Source organism: Amblyomma mixtum, chromosome 6 (assembly GCF_055824585.1).
Source record: "Amblyomma mixtum isolate Tamu chromosome 6, ASM5582458v1, whole genome shotgun sequence".
Classification (NCBI taxonomy): Eukaryota; Metazoa; Arthropoda; class Arachnida; order Ixodida; family Ixodidae; genus Amblyomma; species Amblyomma mixtum.
This window is the reverse complement of record NC_143017.1, coordinates 24,561,064-24,582,846: the sequence shown is the minus strand read 5'-3', so window position 1 is coordinate 24,582,846 and position 21,783 is coordinate 24,561,064. Positions and strand designations below refer to the sequence as shown.

General features: G+C 48.4%; 1 pseudogene; it reads right to left on the bottom strand.

Annotated features, from left to right (window-relative positions):
• Positions 1-18,486: 18,486 nt before the first annotated feature.
• Positions 18,487-20,225, bottom strand: LOC149338434 (solute carrier family 22 member 7-like; annotated as a pseudogene).
• Between the last annotated feature and the right edge of the window lie 1,558 nt (positions 20,226-21,783).

Below are 21,783 nucleotides of genomic sequence, written 5' to 3'. Positions count from 1 at the left end.
CTGCTCAACTTTTTGTGTGAAACAGGCCTGGATACTCGTCTGTGACCGCCTGTGCACAACCTACATGGTTAATGACATGTGTCGGTGTTTGTGTTGCAGACACCAGTTTGATGAGTTTTATGTGCGTCTACTAACCGCGATGCGAGTGCCAGCCAGTGTGGTGTGTGTGTGTGTGTGTAGACATCACCCGTGAAACTCATTGTATTATTCAGCAAAGCGGAAAGTTGGGCAAGTTGGATAACGTTCATGATGTAAAAAATAGCGCACAGGGAACACACGGGACGGAAAGTAAACGACGCAGACAAGCGCTAGCGCTTGTCAGCGTCGTTTACTTTCCGTCCCGTGTTGTCTGCGTCGTTTACTTTCCGTCCCGTGTGTTCCCTGTGCGCTATTTTTTACATCATTGTATTATGCCATCATCGGCCTTCATTCGCACTTTCCTTTTCCTCCTCTTCCCTTTCCCCTGTGTGGAGTAGCAGGCCAGGGCCATGTTATCACCGGCCGACCTCTCCACCTTTTCCTCATTAAAATTCCTTTCTCTTTCTCTCTCCCTTGAAGTGTCAATTGGGTGACATGTGCTACAGTTGGCCACCTTGCCATTCAGAATGTGCAGTCTTTGTCAAACGTTTAGAGCTCACGGGGTTTACTTCTTAGCCTTGCAGTGGGACTCCTGAAGCGTTCTGGGAAGTCCTACCCATTGAAGGAGGCAGAACCAGAAATCTTCTTACCCAGAGGAAATTTGGAGCGCTGGAGATGCATCACGAACGACACAGTGAGGCTCAGAAGCAAACCCCCTGGGCTCCAAACTTTTGACAAAGGCTGTAATTTTTCCTACAACGTTCTATTCACGCGCTTTCCCCTTTCTGAAGGCGAAGCCGCTGTGCCTGTTTTCTGCGACAGGCGCTTCCTTTGCCATAAAACGACAAGCTGCGGGGCGATTATGGGCCGTGATACAATTTTCTGAGCTCACGCAGAGTCGCTAATTCTTTCCGCGCTGACCTGCCTCAAGAAAGGAGACACGGTTAAGTTAGTTAGCGTCTTCGAGTCGAGGATTAAGCGGATTAAATGCAGAGCTGAAAGCGTGTGAAAGCCCCGGTAGGTGGGTCCACTGATGGTGAGTTCACCTATCTGGTGTGTCTAGACAACTCAAGCACTTCTCCGAACTATTCGCCCAAGTAAGATCCGACACTGCACCAGAATTTTCGGCGAACATGAAAGATGACTGTTCACATGTACAGTATAAAGAGTTCGTATTTTGATGGAGGCGAAATTCTAGAGGCCCGTGTACTGTGCGATGTCAGTGCACGTTAAAGAACCCCAGGGAGTCAAAATTCCGGAGCCCTTTCACTACGGCGTCCCTCATAGCCTTAGTTGCTTTGGGACGTTAAACTCCAAAAACGAAACGAAACGCAAAGTGTGTTTCAGCCGAATAGAGCGTGACATTTCAAAGGTCCCTAGGGTATTGCTTTTTCAACCAATGGCTGGGAAGTTAATCGTGTGACGCTGAGCGAATGCGAGTTTCGGTCATTAGAGATTACGATATTGCCGTGTTAAAGGAGTATTATGCACTCATCAAAAATTAGGAACTTCTGCAATTAATGTTGCGTTAAGCTGCTATTGAATTAGTCGCTGCAAAGACACCGCAGATCACTGTGCGTGAGTGCGATTAGGTGTGTGCAAAGGGTTATTGAGGGAATGAAGATTTCTTTAGCACAGTAATCGTCAGACAGCGGATTCAGTCTTATGCAAAACTTAATCTGGCGGATATTACAGGTACAAAAAAGAGAAAAGGTATCAGAAATTAAACCTTCTGTTCTCAAAAGAAATGAATGCCTTCTTAATCATGCGACTATTGCGATCTTTTACTCCTGGCTTAGCAAACACCACCACAGAAGGAGAGAAATATAGCTAAGCGCGCACGCTGTTCAGAGCTGTTATATTCCGCTCCCCAGACTGACGCAGCACATATGTTGCTCTTATTCTGCTCTTAAGTTTTGACCCCAAAAACAGCGAGCTCACGCGGGAGAAAACTCGCACTTAGCCGAATGGCAACGTTACTAGGCCGACCATGACACACTTTTATCTTTACGCGAACCAGGCAATACTGGCGGTTACATTCAAATGCTGGGCGTGGTGTGAGTCCTCAAACGTTTTTGCAGTTCACGAGGCAAAATTTGCGCACTGCTGCGATGTTACAGATGCGCAGTAGCCTTCAAGTTTGACAGCAATAAAGAATATATAAACCTCTTACATGCGCCTTTCAAAACCGAACTTGAACACGAAGACAAGAGAGTACAAAATGGCCCATTAAAACCATTAAAACTGCTTTCTGCCTGGCAGGAGTATTCAAGCCGACTCCTGTGTAAATATCTGCCGGATCTTATAGAGATTTAGAGGCCCGTGGGGTGTGCGATGTCAGTGCACGTCAAAGAGCCCCAGGTGGTCGAAATTTCCGGAGCCCTTCACTACGGCGTCCCTCATAGCCTGAGTCGCTTTGGGACGTTAAACCCCATAAACCAAACAAAACTTAACGGGAACATACAACCTCTGGGCGGCTGCATTAAGCAGTACATGGACGGCAGCGATCTGTCCGTTTTGCTTTCACACGGCACCTAACTCAATCGTATCTAAGGTTGAGACGCCGCGCAGCAAATACTCTGAGGTGCCGAAGAACGAAGGAGGATGTCTATCCAGCGTGACATACTAGATATGGACAATTACTGCCTTCCTTGCAGCGTAGGATGATGGCGTGTTCTTGTTTATTGCATAAGAAGCGGACAAGTAACTAGGAACGCACTGAAACCGCCAAACAAACAACAGTCGCCAGGAACGTATGCCGCAAGCGCGCACGTAAACACTGCTGGTTAGTAGACGACGCGCGCAGGCATCCTTACTAAGGGTCCGCCGCTGCGCCGCGAGGTGGCGACCCTGCTCGATCTCAAGACCAGTAGTTAGATCGTATACTTAACTCTTTGGCACGTGGTAGACATCAGTCGCATCAGACAGACTGGAAGAGAGAACCGGAGCGCACATGTGAGCGAATCACGAGACCCGGGTAATTTGTACCACTGTAGAATGTGCATAATGAAGGTCGACCAGACATTGTTTGTTTGTTTGTTGGTGGGGTTTAATTATTAAATCTAAGAACAGCAGGCTGTCTTCAATCGGGAGCTCGTACGTGAAAGTGAGCCCCCTGCCATGCTTTTCGAAGTCATGCAGTACACTCATAAGTGTATCCTAATTTTGAATCGCGCAATGTTTGTTCAAAACAATTAAAAAATCGTCCACGTAACGAAACACTTTTGTAACAATTTCACTCTTAAAATGATTAAAATGATCATGCAAATGGCGATCAATGCACGCTAAAAAGATATCACATAAAACCGGGGCAACGCATGACCCAATACAAAATCCCCTTCTTTTGCAGATAAAAGTCATTGTCAAAGGCGATAAACATACTACACAAATAAAATTCTAAAAGCGCTAAAAAGTTATCTGCAGTCATCCCCGACGCATTCTGAAACTGAACGGGTCCGTTATCGTCAATACATTCCTTGACAGAAGCAAACAGTTCTTGATGAGGAACGGAATAAAAGAGGTCGTTAACGTCAACCGAAAAAGCATATCTTATATCTTGGTTGTCCTTTAGGAACTGAACTCCATCCTTAGAAAACCTCGCTATAAAAGGGTCATTATTCTTGAGGTCATTCAACACTCTTCGAAGGAATCTGCTGACATTAATTTGCCATGTTCCCCTTTCGCTTACAATTGTACGGAGCGGCGCATCAGGTTTATGGGTCTTCACAGTGAAAAACACCTGAAACCCACGACTTACACTATTTGTGATTGCTTTAGCAAGCGGCAGTAGCTCTAAATGCTTACAAAAATCCGCGAATTTGCCTTTAACCTGGATGTCCCGTTTTTTCACTGCCACGAAATTTTTCTTCACTGCTTGCAAAGCTTTCTCATTAAACATGGCTCCATGCATGGCAACAAAACCAGCGACCTTATCTGCCTTTAAAAGACAAAGCTGATTATCCGTGAAAAAAAAATTACCGACGATTACGTTACTTCCTAATGCGAAATTTGAGCGCAGCAAATAAGCTGTTTCACCTTTTCGATAGATTGAGGCAAAGAAATCGAGCAACACATGTATGCGCTATCACAGATTTTTTTTTTTATTTTTCACACGTATTCCTTTAACAAAGACTCCACTAGCAGTTCTTGACAGTCATGAAGGAAGCTTTGTGGTCGGAGAAATAGACTGATATATGTTCGACTTGGTACACCAATGCTTGATTCTCAAAGACGAGATCTATACAAGTGCCTCGCGAGGTTGTCACAGCCGTGGGACGCGTTACGAGCGAGAGGAACGGGATGTTCTCCCGCATAAGTGTTAGGAAATTGCTGTTTGTCTTTATGTCAACATTAAAGTCCCCCACTACTAACATCGGTGTGGATCGATGGACGGTTAATGCGAGTTGCAGGAAGTGCACGACGTCTTTCGTGAGTGCGGTAAGGGCGAAGTAGGCAGCTACTACCAGCAAGCCGTTGGGCAACTTTGCGGCGCACAGTTCGCCAAGTTCATGTGACGTGCCAAACATTTCGACTGGTATTGCAGAGAGACCTGTGCGCAAGTAGATAGCGACTCCCGCCGCTCTGTTGTGGTCTCTGCGAGCACCACAGCAGTATAGGAAATCTATGATTTCGAGAGGCTCTTCGGGATCCATCCAGGTTTCAGCAAAGCAAAGTACAGAGGAATGGCGCAGAATGTGATCGTGGTGTATGTCCTTGGCATGTGCGGCAAGGGAGCGTACGTTAAGAATGTGGTTGTGAATGATGAATCAAGTGCTGCCAGCGAATGACGCGTCCATTGGCTGTCTGCGTGTGTTACTGATGTGTGGTTAACATGTTAAGCTTCGCCTGTAAGAGTGGAACGCCACAGCGTCTTGCAACGCTGCCAAAGAGTCCACAGAACGCCATCGCCAATTCGGCTGTACGCCTTGCTGGACGGTAAATTTATTTTTTGAGGAAAGGAAATGTATCTCTCTCGCATATCTGGGTGGACACCTGCACCTCGCAGTAAGGGAAAGGGGGAAGATGGGAGTGAACGAAGACGCCGTATTAGCTAGACGCGCCTTTGTTCATTCCAAACCATTCAGCTGGCATTACGGAGTGGCTAGCGTGCTCGTATCGCACTCCGGAGACCCTGGTTCGATTCCCCAACTCGACCAATTTCGTTCTCGGTTTTATTGATTTATGCGGTCTAACTAGAAAGGTTAATTAGGCTATTCCATATTTATATTCTTGTATTTCTATCCATAGTGTTCCGTCATTAACCTGTCAATTGTTGGAACTGTCTAGGATGTTCGATACAACGTATATGAAACGAGCAACGTCTTACTGAGTGGGGAAGTGCGTGGTGGTGGAGGGAACGCGGCTTCGTACTTATCTGTTTTTTTCAGCAGCGTCTCCTTCCGCGGACGCTGTTGTCGCTGCGGCGCGCGTCTTTTCTTTTCTTTTCTTCTGACCTCTTCATTCTCCTCTATATTAATTAGGCTAATTGATTAATTAAGCAGTTAACTAAACTCAGTCCAACTTAGTTGCAGCATCACTATACGATCCCTTTGATTGGTTGCATGGTTACTAGCCAAAGTACAATTGGCCCCATTTGAAATTCGCGCACTGTGACGTCACGAGCATTTCGAGCAATTGAAAAGCGTTACATTGGGGGCGGAGCTGGTTACGAGGCCGACGCCGACGCCGACGCCGACGCCGACGACGACGCGAAACCCAGGAGGAACGGACGCCAAAGAGCTGCGCTCTAAAAAGGCGGCAAGTGAAAGGAGGCAATAACCCCTCCGCAGGCTAAGGTAAGGCCTGAAGTGATGCCATACTTGCATAAAGTATCCCATGGCCTCAAAAAGGTGGCAAACCGGCACAACATGCCGTTGGTCTTCTCAGCCTCTCGGAAGCTTGGCCAGTTGGCCCGAGCATCACAGGTGAAAACAAAAAACCTGGGTGTAAAAAGAGGCACGTGAACCTCTTTGCGAAATGCGCCACAGGCGTTGTGTACGAAATCCCCTTGACGTGTGGCAGAACGTACTATCAGCGTCAATTGAAACGCGAACAAGCCAATTGAAACGCGAACAGCACAACTCGAAGATAATATACTAGGGAGGCAAAATAGATAAGCAGTTGATTTTCTGATCGAAGCCGGAAAGACCACTCTTTTGAAATGTTAATAGCCCACGCCTGTAATTTATCTCCAGCCTCTAATATGCTTGATTTTTTGTCCTCGCGTTTCAGGTGTTTTGTTCGCGTTTCATTTGACGCTGATAGTACATCGGGCAAACTGGGCGCTGCGTCAGCGACCGGCTCAGGGAGCACGCAAGAGACCTAAGGAATGGAGAAGGTGCTGACCTTGTCGAGCACTGCGCTACTTGCAAGGATTGTACACCGGTGTTTTCGGGAGTGAGGATTCTGAGCACAAGCAAATAAAAAAGAACCCTTGAAACTATAGAGGCATACTATATTCAGAGAGCAGGGTCAGAATGTGTCAGCGATACTTCAGTTCTTCTGTATGCTGCAGAAAAGATATTCCTGTCAAAGTTTTTGTGATAAAGGTGTGAAACGAGTTTTTTTCCTGTTTACCTTGCACGGTGTGCGCCTGCGCTAGTCTGAGTGTATTTAAGCTGTGTGTGCGTCCCTAAATAAACAGTTGACAATCAGCGCTGTGTTCGTCCTTATTCTCTTCCTGCTTCTTTTCTTTGGCTGTGTGCCTTTGCTCTGAAAAAACTGTTAGTTTAAATGAACTTTATCACAGCTTCTCCAATCTGCGATTCTCTACTAGTTCCACCAGTACGCACATCATCTGGTCTGTTAAATTGCATGTGCATCCGGTGCATACATGGTTCTATTAAGGCATTTAACAAGTATGTTTTGCCAGTCGCAATTCAGGAGTGGAACCAGCTTCCTGGACTTGTAATCGAACTTGATCCAGTTAGATTCAAATAATGCCTGACATGTCATACTACATCATCAATTGTTGATTCCTCTTGCTTTTCATTACAGCGTCCCTATCATTTGAAGTGTGATTTTTTCCTTGAGTCTTTTGACTGTTTTATGCTTCCGTTTTGGCCTTCCATTTTCTTTTCATTGTTATGCATTCATTGATCATGCATTTGATATTTAAGGAACAATTTTATCTCTGCTTGTTTGGGCACTGCAGTGGGCGCCTTGATTTTTGCTGCATTCAGTATACTTGAAAGCCATTGAAAACTTGGACCTCACTTAATCGTCGCCTTAAAAAATTCGTGCAAAATATAGATAGGACTTCTCACGTTTTGTTCTGGAATAATAGAATGTCGAAACGTCTTCCAGCCAAAGGCTTAGTTCAGGATAGGAGAGGTCATCAGACAAATTGCTTGCGCCTCAGTCGCTTTGGGGAATGCATAAGCAGGAACAGTCAGGCCGTGGATACTGTTGCGCCAGCAGCGTAGTATCTTTCGGCGAAAAAGCCGTGGTTTGTGTCATGCGTGTAAGGCCTCCGCCCCGGCGCTCCTAGCGAATCGGAGTCTATCGGGGCACCTTCCGGGCACCCTCCGGGCCCGGTAAGTTCCTCTTCCGGAGCACCCTAGTTCTCAAGATCCGAAGACTGACCAATCGACGACAATATTGGTGGAAGTCGAGATGCGAGCCATCAGAGAAAAGAGGATCGCGGAGGCAGGCGATAGGATGCTCCAGTCCATCACATCGGCGGGTAATGGACGAATGCAGAAGTTTTGGACCTATGTGTCGCGCATGATTGCGGTATTCGGCCATCCTACTAATCGAGGTGAGTCCACTGGCGCAAAAGCTGAGGGCATCAATCGTGCTCACAGATGACGTTCACCAGCTATATGCTGGGCCAGAACATGAAGAGGAGCCAATTCCACCAGCTCCGGGTGGCATATAGCCTGCTGAATACAGCCAGTGCAAGTGTCGCGGTTCTTGGCGGATAGAGTAATTCGTCGGCTCAGCGCTCGCACTGCTAAAGACCTGCTCGGCCTGCCAGCAGGTCTTTAGCAGTGCAAGCGCTGTGCCGACGGTGCCAGCAGAACTGATTGAACATCTCGGTGTTTAATAGAGATAAGAGGTTTTCGCCATCTTCACTGCAATTGCGACCAGAGGTCCGGTGCATACAGACAGGCTCCTAGGTAGAGTGATGATAAATCCCAAGAAGGTGGCGATGCCAGGCTAACGCGATTTTATTGGCCGCTGACAATAACAAGCGTGATGTACCAATTCTTTGCTCGTCCTCAGGGCTTGAATGAGTGCTTGGACTGAGGTTAGCAGCGACCTGACAGTATTGCACAATGGGTGTCGAGCTAACTGCCGCTAAAAAGACAACCTCTTCATACTGAGCCAGCGTGGAGTGCGATGCTGGGTGTGTGGCTCCCTGCATACGGTAACGTTCTTCATGAGGCCCTCCTGCTACGCCTCGATGAACTAAGGATGTTTACGACAAGGACAAATATCCTTAGGTGCATGTCTGCCGGTAATGCAACAACACTCACCTTAGGCGGTGTCCAATCCGGTGAGGTAGCGTTGCGCAAGGGGCTGAAGCAAGGTTTCCCGTTATCTACACTTCTTCACATGCTGCATACAGCCGGCGTAAAACATAAGCTTTTCAATCGCGGGCTGTGCTTCAACTTCGACCCCACCAATGAGGAGATAAAAGAGCTGTGGAACTGTGGACATAGCCGGGACTAGTGTCCGCGGAAGACAAATTACTGACGGCAGGAAATGACGAGGACGGACCTGCAGGCGCTCCTCACAATACGTGCAGACGCCATAGAAACACTACGCTTTCCGGAGCTGTGGTTGCTGTGGCTACCCTGTGGCACACCTCTGTCTAACGCCACTGAATACTGCTATCTTGGCGTGAACTTCACTACCAAGCTGGACTACGCGGAATGCCACGAATCTCACCTAAGGCGAGCATCACAGATGGCTGGCAACATTCTCCGCAAGAGCTGTTCATGGGATGGACCGCTTCCTCATAACACGCCAAGTGTGGGAGGCTGTACACGTGCCTAGAGTGACTTCCGCTAGCGCCATTTTATGCTTCGTGGCGCCGACCCGGGAGTGGCTTGAGTAAAGTCAGCGCCTTTTTGACCGCCAAGCTGTGGGAAGACAGGGCAAGGTCGCTAACTGGTCCAGTTCTGAAGCGCATTAGGCGCACAGCAAAGTGGCGTACGACGGAAGGTTGCGGTTCATGCAACCCCACCTTCGAGCCCGGAGGTTGCTTCAGTACACGCAACGTCGCGGCGTCTGCACGAAATGACGGAGCGCCTGTAGCAGCTCTGTCAAGAGTGCTGTTTTCTTCGCCCATCGTGTGGAAGAGGAAACCAAAAAGATGTGGTCCCGGGGCAGCGGAGGTCCAGATACTCCTTGTGGACAAAGAGGCGTGGCAGCGAATGATGAAGATGAAGCCGGCTCTGGAGATGTGCTGGGCACCAAACCAGGATACCTGCGTGGAACCCCTGTACGACAACCGCGAGGGTAGCAGCCTTCTCTTTGAGGCACGAACTGCAGCTCTACGAACTCTTGCATGCCACATGCGTTTTTACTTCATTGTCGTGAGTACACTGTGTTGGCTGCGGGGAAGCGATGGCGAAACGAATGCGTCACCTACTAGCTTCCGTTTTCATCTCCGCTCTGCTCTTTCCAACTTGTCGTCCTTTATACATACAAGTACACGTGCTTTGATTACCCCGTGCACTTACCCCCTCCCTCATAGTTGAACTAAATTGGAAGCGGTATTCCTTAAAAGGATAAGGGCTGGGGCAGCCCTTGCTCTTACCTTATGCCGATGGGGCTCTCAAGATGATGCAGAGCACAGCACATGTCCCAAGTGTTCCACGCGGGCCGAGGTAGATCTTTCCCACCTTTTGTGGACTTTCCTGGGAACGCAGGACTCAAGACGAATACGATTCCTGGAAGTTGGACAGAGCTGCAATGGAGGAACACCTCTGCTTGTGGCTACTGGGCAACTAAGAGCCGAAGCCTGCTAAGGTTTCTTTAAGAGAATAGGCTCCACGGCCTAATTTGGGTTATTGTCAGCCTATTTGTATGCCACGTGGCCACTCTTAGAAATAATAAAAAAAACATCTGGTCTTCCACCATACAGGCCTCCAGCCGATACAAAACAGCGGGCACAACGATCAAACAGGCGCTCGGCTGCTGCCTGCTTGAAACGCGTGAACAAGCAGACAACGCGACTAATGGGCGAATTGCAGAAAGAAGGGACGGCTGTCAAGGTGGTGGCCAGGGGTGCATCCGCTCTAGTATACTAACAATAGATAGTATTAGTTGATGTACGCAGTGCGCTTGCGTGCGCAACTACCCTAAGGGAAAATAATGATCTAATCGCGTCTTGCGGGCGTACGAGCGCTGCAAACCATGGTGTACCTGCACTACGGGCACGTTAAGGGATGCATTGACAAGATGGCGGCGCGTCCTCGCCCACTTCGGAACAAATACACGTTGCAGTTTCATTCTTAGACGAGATAGCTCCCTCTAAATGCTGGTTCCGCTTTTAATTCGCCTAATATTTGCCGCACCACAATGTACCCCTACTGAAAAATCCGGTATGAATTTTAAACCGGAACCGCATACCGGGTTATTGTACAGGATTTGCGATGCCGGATTACCGGAACATCCTGTATAAAACAGGACAGTCCTGTATAATACAGGACTCTCCTGTTTTGTACAGGATACTCAGGTAATCCGGTATCGCAAATCCTGTACAATAACCCGGTATGCGGTTCCGGTTTAAAATTCATACCGGCATACAGGACAGTCCTGTATTCTACAGGCTAGGGCCGTATTATACAGGAGGGCCCTGTATCACAGGACAAAGGCAGGAATAAAATGCTTGAAATATATCCCACTTGGACTAAATCTGCCCAAATACTGGGGCCATAAGTGTACATGCCAAATGCTACAATATACAGAGCCTCAGAAACTGGTAATCTGCGATTATCAGCGACTCGTATTGCAGTCGATGTGCAATTGTGTTATTTGCTCCCAGCTTTTACCAAGTATTGGTAGCTTGGTGAGTATTATAATGCATCAAAAACTCCAAAAGATGTTTATTTTTTTCGGATGTCTTGAACCAGCTCGCTGAGGTAATAATTTAACTCTTTGCGACGATCTACCGGCGCTGGGGTCTCTACAGGGTGCTGGCCAATGAAGTAGTCAAAAGCACCTGCTGAGAAGTAAATATGATTGGTAGTACATAATGCCCCCAGCTTATCATTTAATTGGGCACTGACACACAACATAATGCATTGAGCACTGTGACATGGAACTTACGGCCATTATTACTTTATCCATTGCGCAAATGCATAGGATCGCTTCAATTACCTAAATATACTGAGCATTCTTTAGCCAAAACACTACGCACACTAAATATAGTCGAAACGTTGAATCAAGATGCAAGAATATATCTCGTTAGTGTATGTATGCTCTCTGCAAAATTCGATGATATTCATAGGCATACTTATTTAACCATGACATGAACGCCCGCCCTGAACTCGAAAATTTGTATCTTTCAACCACACAAGAACACTGCCTGGTACATAAGAGAAAAAGATATATTGACTGATACCAGCAGTCTAGGGCAAACATCGCGTCCCATGAATTTTAGAACCGCACCTTGTCCATATTTTAGCACCGTGGTAAATTATTAGACTTCAACGATTGCTTCGATGCGCAGACACAACGTACAGTACCTTAGAATCTCGCACAGTCCGTATGTCGACGTCGTCGCGGCGAACAGCACGCTCCCACGTAATCCTACGTGAGTCTTTTGGGAACGAAAACACAAGCACTTTTGGCCGGTTGTCATAGTTTCCTCTACAGTTGGGCACGCAGCAGCGACCCATTGCTTCAACAGCAGGTCACGACACGCAAAGATTTAGGTATCACGATGACAAGCAATTTCCTAGCCAGCACTCACGAACGCAACAGCAATAAAACGCAGCAGCGCACGCTGACATGTCCGGCTACACGACTACGGAAGGGTGCAGAACTGGTTGAGGGAAGAAAGGAGACGTCTCAGTGTCGGAGGAATGCGGAGGGGTCAGCGGTCAAAGTGGCTGACGTCAGAGCGGGGGGAAAGGAAAGCGCGCAGGCCTTGAGAATTCTCAGACCCAGGAAAAGCAGAGAAGGCAGTGATGAGAGAAAAAAAAAAGTTAAAAAAAATTGCGAAGAGACGGGTTACTCGTGTAAGGTTTCTACAGGTGGTTTTTGTTTTTATTTTGTTCTCTCGAGCGCTGTATCTTTTAGCTAGCACGAAGAGTCGCCCTTAAAGGGCCACTGCCCAGGGTCCGGACATTTTTGAAAAACAAGCCCACTGCATAGGTGAGGCATCGAAGATAACCTCTGCAAAATACTAGAGCCATGCGCGCCCCGAAAAGCTGCGAAAATTCAAATCAAAGCCCGCTCGTTCTTTCCTTCAACAAAAACGGGCCCGGCCCACTACTCTGAACCCCGCTGACGTCATGGGGGGCTACTTTCGCTAAAGGCACTCCATTGGTGCATCGTTCTGACTGACGGGAGAAGGTTCGGCATAGCCTTGGCGTCGCGTAGTCTGCAAAACGCTTTCCGCAGCGCCTTCTGTTCTGGCTCATGCCTACAAACCCGCATGAAGGAACAAAAAAAAAAAACTGCGGAGGGAGCGTGCGACGACAGCCTTGAACCCTTGCCATAAAAAGCAAAAAATAGTAAAACTGAGGGAGTTGGTTCGCCCCCTCCCCCCTCCCCCCGCCGTGATCACCTCACGAGACGCTCTGCGTACGCGCTCCCTTCTCAGATTTTTTTCTTCTATGCAAGCCCCCCAAAACAAGGTTTTAATTACTAGTGCAGCAGAGCCTTTCCCTCGCTCGCCCACTTGACCGCTCCGCACACACACCGCTTATCTTTCGTGCATCTTGCGTAACGCCTTGACTCCAATGAATGACATATGCTTTGGAGCGGAGAAAAGACACAAACTTAGGAGGATAGCTGTGTAGGCCAGTTGGTGAGACATGAAGGCGCTAGACACCGCAGCGGACACGGGACAAGAAAGAAGACGACACAGGGCGGTACTTGCAACTAAAATTTTATTTGAAACTTCATGGCTTTATAAAGACAGAGGCACGTGTGATCTTACAATCAGGTAAAAAAGATGAATGAAAAGCAACAGATAGCAAAACCTAACTGACAACAAAGCACAGGAAAGATATGCGCGTCACAATGTACAGAAATCAGACTTTAAAACGTTATGCAAAGCTCATCATGCGAGTCACAATCTACATAAATCAGAAGTGTTAAAAACCGTCGACCGCATGTGGAAGCAGAAAAACCACAAGACAAAGGAAAAAAAGAACGTTAAAAGGAAGCCACCCAACCTGTTACCTGTCAAGGAAACCCAGTTCTTTTTGGAGGATGGAAACCGAAGGCGAACTAACGCATTCATCCGGTTGCGAGCGCAAGATGGCAATGGCCTCCACAATCTCTCTCTCGAGCTGCCCCTTCCTTCTTCCAACAATCTGGGTCTGGCTGAACTGAGGGCAACAACCCCGACACTTGCGGCAATGAACAGGCAGATTCGAACCCCCCGCCTCCCCCAAGGAACGCGCATGTTCTCTCAAGCGATCATTTAAGCACCTACCGGTTTGTCCAATATAAACACGCCCACAACTGAGGGGGATCTTGTAGATTACCCCTGTTGCACATGCGACACGCTTATTTTCTTCCAAATGTTTCTTGCCGCAAGTTCCTCGAATCGAGTCCCCTTTTCCCACTAGATTGCATAATCTAGAGAGCTTACAGGGTGCCGAAAATACAATGTCGATGCCATATTTGCCTGAAATCTTTTTGAGATTATGTGAAACCCTGTGCAGGTAGGGAATGACTTCCACTTTTTTCTGGCCGGCAGGTTCTTGGGAAGCAACTTTTTTCTTTTTACTGAGCTTATTGGCCACTGTTTCAGCAACCGCAGTTAACAGAAACCTCGGGTACCCTGCCTTTTCCAGCCGCTCTACTTGAAGGAAAAAACTGGACTTCAACATATGAGTGCATGATTTTAAAACTGCGGATCTAAAACAGGAGGAGGCAATACCCCGCTTTACCACCTTGGAGTGGGAGGAATCACTCCAAGGTGGTAAAGCGGGGTATTGCCTCCTCCTGTTTTAGATCCGCAGTTTTAAAATCATGCACTCATATGTTGAAGTCCAGTTTTTTCCTTCAAGTAGAGCGGCTGGAAAAGGCAGGGTACCCGAGGTTTCTGTTAACTGCGGTTGCTGAAACAGTGGCCAATAAGCTCAGTAAAAAGAAAAAAGTTGCTTCCCAAGAACCTGCCGGCCAGAAAAAAGTGGAAGTCATTCCCTACCTGCACAGGGTTTCACATAATCTCAAAAAGATTTCAGGCAAATAGGGCATCGACATTGTATTTTCGGCACCCTGTAAGCTCTCTAGATTATGCAATCTAGTGGGAAAAGGGGACTCGATTCGAGGAACTTGCGGCAAGAAACATTTGGAAGAAAATAAGCGTGTCGCATGTGCAACAGGGGTAATCTACAAGATCCCCCTCAGTTGTGGGCGTGTTTATATTGGACAAACCGGTAGGTGCTTAAATGATCGCTTGAGAGAACATGCGCGTTCCTTGGGGGAGGCGGGGGGTTCGAATCTGCCTGTTCATTGCCGCAAGTGTCGGGGTTGTTGCCCTCAGTTCAGCCAGACCCAGATTGTTGGAAGAAGGAAGGGGCAGCTCGAGAGAGAGATTGTGGAGGCCATTGCCATCTTGCGCTCGCAACCGGATGAATGCGTTAGTTCGCCTTCGGTTTCCATCCTCCAAAAAGAACTGGGTTTCCTTGACAGGTAACAGGTTGGGTGGCTTCCTTTTAACGTTCTTTTTTTCCTTTGTCTTGTGGTTTTTCTGCTTCCACATGCGGTCGACGGTTTTTAACACTTCTGATTTATGTAGATTGTGACTCGCATGATGAGCTTTGCATAACGTTTTAAAGTCTGATTTCTGTACATTGTGACGCGCATATCTTTCCTGTGCTTTGTTGTCAGTTAGGTTTTGCTATCTGTTGCTTTTCATTCATCTTTTTTACCTGATTGTAAGATCACACGTGCCTCTGTCTTTATAAAGCCATGAAGTTTCAAATAAAATTTTAGTTGCAAGTACCGCCCTGTGTCGTCTTCTTTCTTGTCCCGTGTCCGCTGCGGTGTCTAGCGCCTTCAAAAGACACAAACACACAGAACACAAACACGCATGGAGAAAAGCAAACGGGCGGTTGCCGGGTCCGCGCTTCGCCGTGTGTTTCGAACACAACCGACTTCCGCCCCTCCGCTCGTGAAACGGTGGGGAGGCCTAAAAGAAAATGAAAAGGTGGCTCGTTAACTGGGAATGACAAACAGATGTATGAAAGGATGCGCTCGCTACCAAGTCTAGGTGGTCGAGCCGATCGCGCCTCTCGATCGTTCAGTGTGCGGAGAAAATGCAAAAACCAAGAAAATAATTCTATTGAAGGCGGGGCCATGACGTCGCCCTGTGACGCACTCCACAGACACCACGCCTCCGGCTTACACCGGAGAAGGAAGGGGTGATTTTGCCTTGCCGAGCCTACTCGACAAGGAGCGGGAGAGAAAAATTTCGAGGAGGGAATGGAAGGAGAGGAGGCTCGCTCGAAGTGAGGTAGAGAGTGTTTGGGGCGATGGGGTGGGCAGGGGCCCTTTAAGGGAACACCCAAGCTGCCGGCTCCGTTGAATTAACCTTTTCTTCGTCGATAGAAATCTTCTGGGCGATTTGTTATTAGTATGTCTTCCTGATGAAGTGAAGGGTGGGGCCGCTCGCGATGGCGCTTGGACAAGTTGCGTTATCAATGGACTATCACTTGATGAAGAAGTGCAAAGAATTCCTGCACGAAAACCAAGAATTTTATTTCTTCACCGATGCGTCGCTACAGACTGCCGCTAGCGAACATTAAGAAAGCTGCTGCAATGAACGCGACAGTAACAAACCTTTTGGGGCCTCTGGCGCAGTCACCGCAGGCTCGCCATGTTTATCAGCCAGTCGTGAAGTTCTGCACTGTGAAACCCAGAGTAATCTGCGCAGGACTTACGAAGACTGCTGGCGGATGTATACTAGCCGTTTGCCCGCACACAGCAACCCTGGCTTTGTCAGGGTGCTGCACGGGAAGCCAATATGGCGGTTGCGCGCCATTCACCTTCATGCAGCCCCCGCCTTTCATACACAAACTGCATGTTTTGCCACGCATAGCCCTTTTCTTTTCCTAACCCTTTCAACAAAACCGTGTATGTGTTGATTATCGCACTTATGCGCACGCTTACCCCCCCCCCCCCCCCTTCCCCTTAAAAATATCTGCTGGCGTACAACAGTCAATCTGCAGACCAAGCACCAAAACCGCAGCACATATCGCTCTGAATACTGGCTGGTATGTCCAGTTTGAGCTCCGTACCGGACTAGTCTGTCCGGTTTGAGCTCCGTACCGGACTGGTCTGTCCGGTTTGAGCTTCGAACCGGGAATGGACTGTCCGGTATGAGCTCCGTACCGGAGCGGTCTGTCCGGTTTGGGATCGATACCGGACCGGTATGAACCGGTATAGCGATCAAACCGGACGGGTCTCGCCGGTATGAGAGTGATACCGGACCGGTATGAAACCGATATGTTCCGGTAAAATCCGGTTTGCCGCGATACCGGATTTTTCAATAGGGACAATAGACAACGTGTCTTCCTTCTTCAAGCTTTTAAGCCCAACTATCAGCAGCGTACGTTTAAGTCGTGGCAACGACACCTCGTGAACCAGTTCTCCAGCTTTTTGTCAGCTTTTATATTTTCTTCTATTTGCATTGCTTTATTGCAACGAAAGAAGCTCTCAATGGACCCACGTTTATGATCAAAATTACGAAGAAAATTGTCAAGACAGCGATGATGGTACCTTTCCATGCCTATACTGAGCAATATTCATCCCACCGGGTATGAGGATAGATATAACCTGGTAGTGCCTTCTCGCGTAAGTCCCACATTCCATATGATAAGTTCATACGGCTCTGGAGGACCAGATCGCTTTTATACACCGAGCCCGTGTGGAGGCCGTCCTCGTAGAAACCATGGACGTGAGGGAAGAAGTCCGAGGTAACCCACAATGCTCCCATAGAAAAGCCTTTCAGAATAAAGTTTATTCTTCTTGTAACTTGATGGCGGCACTGTATGCACGTGCACTTGAGGGACACTACGGCACAGCAAACTTGTGTAGTGCTTGCGTTGTTTATAGCGCACGCAACGCAGTTAACGGTGCGTACGCCGAACTAAATGTATCGAACATACTAGTGCATCCATATGTTTGTCCGTTCGTGAGCTTGTCAACATGGGAACTAAGTGCTACACGTTCACGTATTAGTGTGTGTTTGTGTGTACGTTTTTTCCTCGTCCTTGATTTTCTCTTTACGAGGCCTGGACGTTGTAGGATGCCCGCCCGATAGAAAAGGTGTGGTCATGACATTCAAACTAATCCTATCCGGTTGGTGCGCCGTCAGGCACAACTCCCCCCCCCCCCCCCCCCCTCACGCCCCCTCCACCCACCTTCCGCCGTGCTAGCTCTACGTTCAAGAAGCCCCAAACGGAGCTGCGTAACGAAAAAGCGATGGCGAAATGAAATTCAAAGAGGCGAAAGGGATCAATATGAAAGCGACTTGTAGAATAGACACTGCTAAACGCAGATTAGACGCATTGCATCGTATGGTCGCCTGTCCATTTGTTTCACTGGATTTGCTCCTTTTCGTGTCCATTCTAGCGCTATGGGGATCCTGGTTGAAAACAGAGGCAATCGGAATAAAGAAGCATTTGAATCAAGAGTTCGTGACGTATTTAATAGACTAAGGGCAGAATAAAAGTGCACAGAGCAGACGCTCTACATCTGTCATAGAGGTTGTAGACATGCAGCAGTTATGGTAAAAAATGCTACACTTTTAATCGGAGAATGCTTGTAAAGGGAATATTGCGTTCACATTCTTCTGGCACGTATAAATTTCAGAACATTCCAACTAAGTCGCTGGGCAAAAATTCAAAAGCTATTGCATCGTTAAACGGCCTGTACTCAAGTTTCAAAGACGGTAATTACTCCACAGCTCTTCCGGGCAGGCCACGTACCAATATAAACAGCCGTAGCATGCCTCAGTGCACACTTTCTCGCGCAAATATAGAACCAGCACACATGATTTACGCAGTGTGCCTCAAGCGCAAACGCAAGTCTCTGGCACCGGCATTTCACTGCCAGCGTCCTTTAAAAGATACTCCGACTCGCCGATGTCCATGCGGTCCCATGAAGCGCCGCCTTGATGAAAAAAGAAGCATAGCTGCAGAGCTAAACAGTACTTGAAATAGGTTTACCGCACACAAAGAGCAATGACCTTGCTTATGTGGCGAGCTAGCGGGGCCAGCTACGACTGCTTCCCCTTGACATGCTGATCGGCGACCTTTCCGAAGCGATAGTTGACACGGACCTGGAGCCTATGGCTCGATGAGTGGGTTCTCGTTGGTCCCGTTGTTCGAGCGTCTCCTTCATGCGCTCTAGGTTGCGTCGCCTGAAGACGGACGCGTGCCTCACAGCGATCTTGGCGCACTCAGCCGTGGTGTTGCTGGGCAGTGTTTGTAGAGCCAGCAGCGAAGCGAACATCAGGGCGCCCGCCATGGCGAAAGACAGGTCTTTGCGACCAGCGTACTGCAGCGGAACGGCCACGGACGCAATGATGGCGCCCACAGCGCCGAGTGCGTGAATCCAGCCGCAAGCGGTGCCGCGAACGGCCGTCGGGAAGAGCTCCAGGTTGTACACAGCGCAGACTACGTTACCAGCGAAGGCCACGGCCCTGGCAGACAGAAGGAGGGCATGGTTCAGAAAGGTGAAATCAGTGGTGATGGTCAGGCTCAAGATGCACTGCAGGACGCCGAGCAGTGCGTAGCAGGCGCTGATTAACTGCAGCATGGTGACTCGAGTGATCACGAAAAGCATCGCCAGAAAACTGAGCACGGTAACCGCCAAGGAGACCCATTGTAAGACGGGAGTTTGTTGCAGCGCCGAAGAGGCGTGCAAGACCCGCAAAGCGAATTGCAAGGACAAATAGGCAAAGAAGGCGGCAACGGCACGCTTACGAATAGAGACTCCTTGGAGTATCTTTAAAGTTGCCGTTCGCTGGAGTTGCTGATTGTGATCGTTCACTTTCTTCCTCAGCGTGTCCACCAGGTACGCCGTGTTGTGCAAGGGAAAGAGGTTCGTCTCAGCGGCGATGAGCATGACATCCTCCGCCTCTGCAACCGGGCCTTCGCGACCAGCCACCGTGGAGACTCCACAACCACGCAGACAGCTGCGGCTGACAGGACCGTGGGTGCCAGGAAGAGTGCTTGCTTAAACTCCCAGCGGATGCTAAGCGGTGTCATCACCACGATCCACAGGTCGGAAACAACGGCCGCTATTACGCCAGCGATAACGACGTGCAGAGGACGGTTTTCGTGGGTCGTGACTTCGAAGAAGAGGATACCGGTCACAACGTAAAAGGCGCTCACGCTTCCCGAGGCAAAAAATTTGATCGCGGCGTGCAGAGGATAGGTCGTCGCGAGGCACAGACCGACAGTAGAGGATAGTAAAATCACTGTGGATTCCAGAAGGACGGGTCTACGGCCGACGGTGTAAGCTACAGATCCACCTGCAATGCTGAAAACGGCGGCGCCAGCGATGTGCATGAAACGAAGTGCAGCGCGCAGTGGCCGTCGTTCACACACCAGGTCCCATCTGCTTACTGCCGAGATAACCGCTTGCTCTTCGTCGTATTCCCACGCTGCGCACGGTATCGTCCTGGTATCGTTGGGGTCATCGGTATCCGAGTACTGGAGACAGCTGCTGTGCCGTCCGTCCGCTTCAGTAGGGATGGCCACACTCCTCCATTCAATATTGGACATGTTCAAACCTGGTGGTTGCTTGCACCAGTGGTCGATATCCTTCACCGTGAGGGGGATCACGAACGTATGACAGTTCACAAGGTAGACTGCAAGGCTGCAGAGAACCAACATACGCCTCTGGAAGGACCCTTGGCCGAAGCCGTCGTAACAGTCAAATTCTTCGCTCGATAGGAGATCATGGCCTTCCAGTCGACTAGGAAGAAAAAGGTCCATGTACTCGTTCTTGGGAGATGTCCCCGGGAATTAAGGTTCACAGGTTTGCATTCTCTCTTCGGCCAGCGGTGCGAGCTCTTCTTGTTCTTCTTCTACCACAGTAAAAAGTTCTTCTTCTTCCTCAGTAAACTTGGAACATACCGAAGGGGCGGGATTGGCCAAGGTACGGTGATGAATGCCAAGGAAGTATTTGTGCGGGAAAAAAAGGAGTGAGGCGGCGAAGTAAACTAGTGGAATGACTGAAACTAGAAGAATAAAATTATATTAATTGTTAAAACTCAAATGCAGTTAAACAAATTTCAAGTTCCAGAAATAGTATAAAATACACTTTTTTGACATTGGGCAGAATTTTATGTATAGTTAGCAAGGTAACTAAAAACTTGCAATAATGTCAACATGAAGGTAGCAGCAAACACTACTTCACGAGAATCCCTTGGTGCTCGCACAGGACGAGAGAAGAACTGGCAGAGACACAGGGAGTCCTAACCTAGAACGAGGGACCTCCAAATATTGCTTCTTTTGAAATGCGAACCGCTGGCAAAAAAGAGAAAATGTTCTATTGTTTCAACTTCTCCACGAGTAAAGATTTGTCGTCGCGAACCCACATCTGTATATGTACAAATTTAGGTGGAGGTTCTGCATCGCAGACGTTTCATTGATACCTCACACAGCCTTGATTTACATGATCGGACATTCCATGGGACTTTAAATGTTGAAAGCCCACGGTATTCAGCAGCGGATCACTCACGCTGTTGGAACCGCTGGAAATGGGAAGTCTCCAACAGAATGAAATCAGGGACGGGATAGATTACAGGGGCACCGAGAGCTGACCTTGCCAATAAATCAGCCGCCTCGTTAAAATAGACACCCGAATGACCAGATACCCAGAAAAAACAGATGTCCATCGCTATGCGCGAAACAAAAAACCTAAGGGAATGATTCAACAGAGAATTTCCGGAAGTTTGGAGAGAGACTAAAACTGAAAGGAAGTTTGCAAGGATAAGAACCCGTATTGCATGCCTCGGAATTTTGAGAAGAGCCAAACCAATAGCTAGAAACTCTGCAAAGAATACAGGAGTATAATGAGGGATACGAACGGACTAACTCCAAGCCAGATGCTGCGAATATATCTCAATTGCCGCCTCCTCACAACTCCCGGAGGCATCAGAGGAGAGAACACTAAGATGAAGAAAATTCTGTAGGCGTTCATCAAGGAGACCATTTAGGATATTTGAGGACATATATTTCGCATGTGACGGAAAAATATGGTCGTAATAGAAGACGGGGTCAGCTTTCGTATCAGCAACTCGGTGCAAGGAGATGAGATCGACCTGAAGCGGGGCTAACAGGTTCTGCGTGAATTTAACGTGCCGAAGCTGATAACGTGGCCAAACGTGCGCGAACACCATAACTCATTGGGTTCTGCTGACGCACAAAACACGCCTCGCCGTTGTCGCGAGTGTGGCTGCTACTCGCTGTTTGGCAGCGTAAGCATTCTTGGCAGAGGCAGGGGGAAAGAAGATCGCGAAGTTTTAGACGCCTACCAAGGTTGCATGGT